Source organism: Camellia sinensis, chromosome 6 (assembly GCF_055761805.1).
Source record: "Camellia sinensis isolate YWXY chromosome 6, ASM5576180v1, whole genome shotgun sequence".
Classification (NCBI taxonomy): domain Eukaryota; kingdom Viridiplantae; phylum Streptophyta; class Magnoliopsida; order Ericales; family Theaceae; genus Camellia; species Camellia sinensis.
In genome coordinates, this window is record NC_138966.1 from 72,687,924 (window position 1) to 72,692,750 (window position 4,827).

Sequence of the window (4,827 nt, forward strand, 5' to 3'; positions counted from 1 at the left end):
AGTCAAAAATGCCAAAAAGTCTATCCCAAATAAGACTTTTTAGCCCCAGGTTAAAATAGTCAAAAAATCAAAAAATCAACCTGCATCCCAAACGAGCTCTAAATCTCATACTTTTCGATAATAATAACAAAAAATTCATTATGTTTAGTTGAATTTTCAGAACTTACTTTCGAGTTTTTTGAAAAAAATAAAAAAATAAAACTAATCTGACAAAATTAAATATCTTTTTAAAATTATTTTCATCCTAAACAAAAAAATAATAATAATAATTAACATTTTTTTTACCATACTAAGTTTTTTAAAAAAAAAATTGTATATCAAAAAAAAAAAACGAACAAACTTAAAAACTAAACTAAACAAATGTAGGAGACCCTCATAAAGTCAAGTAAAGGCCTAAAGTCCAGCTTCAATGACTTTGCCTATAAATCACACTCCACATACTTCGTAGGAGTTGATTTCGTTGATTTCCTTCGTAATCATTTCTCAATATAAAACAACTAGCATAGGAATTCGAATTAAATAAATAATTAAAAGTAATTATAAAATTGAATAATAACATAAAATTTATTTAAAAAGTATAAAAAAATTAATTTAGAATGAATTAAATTTTAATCATTTTATTAATATATATATATATATATATTATAGTTATTATGTCATTAATTGTATATTTTAAGTTTATAATAAGAAATAGATGTCATAATTTAATTGGTAAAGATCATGAAATGAAATAAATTTTAAAAAATTATATTTATGACAAAATAAAAATAAATTTCATTTTATAAATTTTTTAGTTTTAGCTTATTCTATGTGAAAGTTTGTCATAAAACTTAAACGTACTTTTTAGAAATAAAACAATATATATTGATAAAAACGGTAAAAGTACCAACCAATTTGCACAGAAATTAATTAATTAAAATTTTAAATTTTATTTTATTTTAAAATTTAAATTGTCTTCAATTGAAACATTCACAATATTATAATATTAAATAGGAACATAGGTTTACTTTATATAAGTGAAACAATTTTTTTTATTTCTTTTCTCGATGAGGATTGTGTAAAATAAAAATTAACAATTGTTTAGGCGAGAAGTTTATTTCGAATCAAACAATATCAGTTATTCAATCTTTAATTAGGTCAATCTTTGGTTTTTTTCGAATCAAAAAATATAACTAATATATTTTGATAAAACTGTTAACATCGTGATTAGACCAGCGAATCAGTCAAATCGAAAACGGTTCAGCTTAATTGACTAGGTCAAAAGACCAACCAACTTATATAAAAATTAATTAATTAAAATTTTTAAGTGTTATTTTGATTTTAAAATTTAAACTGTCTTGAATTGAAAAATAAATAATACTATAATATTAAATGGGAGTATAATGTTCATTTTATATAAGTAAAATAACTTAATTTTTTCTTGTTTTCCTGATGTGAGATTATATAATAAAAGTTAACAATTGTTTGGGTAGGAAATTTATTTCTAATTAAGAAATCTTAATTGTTCAATCTTTAATTAGATTAATTTTTAGTTTATTTCAAATCAAACAAATTTAACCAATATATAATTTGATAAAACCGCTAAAATCGCGGTTAAACAAAAAAATCAATGAAACAAAAAATGATTCAACCTAATCGGTTAGGTCAAAATACCAACCAACTTACATAAAAATTAATTAATTAAAATTTTCAAATTTTATTTTAAAATTTAAACTGTCTTGAAGTAAAACATGTACAACATCACAATATTAAATGAGAGTATAAAATTTACTTTATATAAGTTAAACAACTCATTTTTTCATTTTTTTCCCGATATGGGATTATAAAATAAATCATAGATTAATTTGAGTTTTTATTTTAAAATTCAAATTGTCATGAACTGAACTATGCACAACATTATAATATTAAATGAGAGTGTACGATTTATTTTATATAAATGAAACAATTCACTTTTTTCTTTATTCTCCCAATGTGGGATTATAAAATAAATCATGACTAATTATAGTTTTATTTTTATATAGTTAAATGGAAGCTAGTCAATGAAGATTTTTTTAATTATTTAAAATTAAGAAAATCAGTATGAGAAATCACGGTTAAACCGATGAATCAGTCAAACCGAAAACGGTTTAGCCTAATTATCAAAAGACCAACCAACTTATTCAAAAATTAATTAATTATAAAACTTTTAAATGTTATTTTAATTTTAAAATTTAAATTGTCTTAAATTAAAATATGTATAATTAATATTATAATATTAAATGAGAATATAAGGTTCACTTTATATAAGTGAAATAACTCACTTTTTCTTTCTTTTCTCGATATGGGATTATAAAATAAAATTTAACAATTGTTTGGGCAAGAAATTTATTTCTAATCAAACAATTGTAGGTGTTCAATCTTTAATCAGATCAATTTTTAATTTATTTCGAATCAAACAAATCTAACCAATATATTTTGATAAAACTGCTAAAATTGTGATTAAACCAATGAATCAATCAAATCAAAAATGATGCACCCTAATTAGTTAAATCAAAAGATCAACCAACTTACGCAAAAATTAATATTAAATTAGACTACAAGATTCACTTTATATAAGTGAAACAACTCACTTTTTTCTTTTTTCTTTTTTTTTCTCTCGATGTGAGATTATCAAATAAATCATAAACTAATTAGAATTTTATTTTTATGGGTGGTACCGGTGGTAAAAGTTGAAAGAGGTGGCAATAGGGTAGTGGTGGACATTGTTGTTGAATCGAGATACAAACTATATCATTTTTTAATTTTTCTGAATCACGTGTCATATCATATTGCGTATCGTAAGATAATTTAGAAATAAGTAGAAAATAAATATAGTTATAAAAAATAAATATCTTATGAGAATAAAATACTAAACAATGTATAATTCTATCAATTGCAAAAGCAAAGTTCCTAAAATTGAATATATACATGTAGCAATACATATTAACTTCACAAGGCATTAATTAATAACGCAAGATTCTTAATACCATACAATCGATATGTCGAAAAGGTTAAGAAATAAACTAAAAAGTATCATTCTCATTTCAAAAATAGCTTTTTTTAATAAGTTAATGAAAATTTTTGACAATATTAATTTACGTGCTATAATTTGAATATTTATTTTTTCAAATTTAAAGAAATTTAAGTATTTATAGAACATGTGTATCACATTATGTATTGCATATCGTATATTATATCACGTGTCGTATATGTATCGTAAGATACATTTAATTTAATATATGTATTGATGATAGTATTGATTTCCTTATAAAAGATATTGAATCGTAAAATACTGACAATACTGATGGATATGTGATAGTAGCAATAATGATGGTGATAGTGGTGGCAGTAATAATATTGGTTAGCAAAACTTTCAGAAAAAAATTATACTTTATTTATGACACAACTTTTCTTAAAAAATATACTCCCTCCGTCCCAAAATAATGGTCCCTTTTGGGGAATCCAACTTTTTTTGGTAGTACAATTATTGTATTTTTAAAAAGTTAGTTTTCCAAAATTACCCTTTGATAGTACACTTTTTTGAGAATATCAATGTCATAATTGTACTTTTTATATTATTTATGAATTTAAAAGAAGGGCAAAATGGGAAATTTATATTATTTTTGTACTTGATTTTTGAAGAGGGACTAATATTTTGGGACAATGAAAAATGGAATAAGGGACTAATATTATGGGACGGAGGGAGTACAATAATTTCAAACTAGTTAACAAATACATTTAGGGCACTCATATTTAAAATTCAAAGTAAAATTGTCTTATAACTTTCGACTATTCTCCAGTAATGCCTCTTTGCGTAAAGATTTCTCCTTTCATGGAGACTTTCTCTTCGTTACGTGAAGGTTGTTATCCTATCTGCTTGAAGGCTGTCTTTATTCTTTTTATTTTTTGCCATCCGCCTTGTACTGCCATATATTTTATTGAATGGCTTATTGTTAAATATATAATATATTAAAGAGCAATGATAGAAACTCCAAATAAATTATTAAGGCTCCGTTTAGTAAGTAATTCAAATTATAGTTTCATCCATTGATTTCAATGTGTTGTTTGTTTTGAGCTTTCAAATCATAATTCTACATCCATTTCTCAAAACTCAATTCAAAATATAATCATTACTTTTCAAAACTCGTAACCAAACACATAATTCAAAACTCAATTCAAATCAATATTTTAATTTTTTAAATATTTTAAATATTTAAATATTTTAAAAATATTTTAATTTTGTTAAGATTTTAAATATTTTAATATTTAAATATGTTATGATTTTTTTAATTTTTTAATTTTTTGAATATTTTTAAATATTTTAATTTCAAAATATTACGAATTTAATTTTTTAAATTTTAAAATATTTTATAAAAATAAATTCAAACTCTATTTTATAAAAATATTTTTAAATATTTTAATTTTTTTGTTATGTATTTGGTTACGATTTGAGTGTAGAGTTGTGAAAGTAGTATGAAGTTTCGAGTTATGTGTTTGGTTATGAGTTTTAAAAATAATTTCTTAATTGAGTTTTGTTTTATGTGTTTGATTACGATTTGAGTATGGAGTTGTTTTTAAATTTAAAATATTAACATTTTAAATTATTTAAATTTTTTGAATATTTAAATTTTTACTATTTAAATTTTTTGAATATTTATTTTAATTTTTTACTTATTAAATTTTTTAGATTATTTAAATTATTTAAATATTTATGATTTAAATTTTTTGAATACTTATTTTGAAAAAAAATTATTTTCTTTGTAGTATTTTCAATTAAAAAAATTGATTAATGTTATTTTATGTTAATAA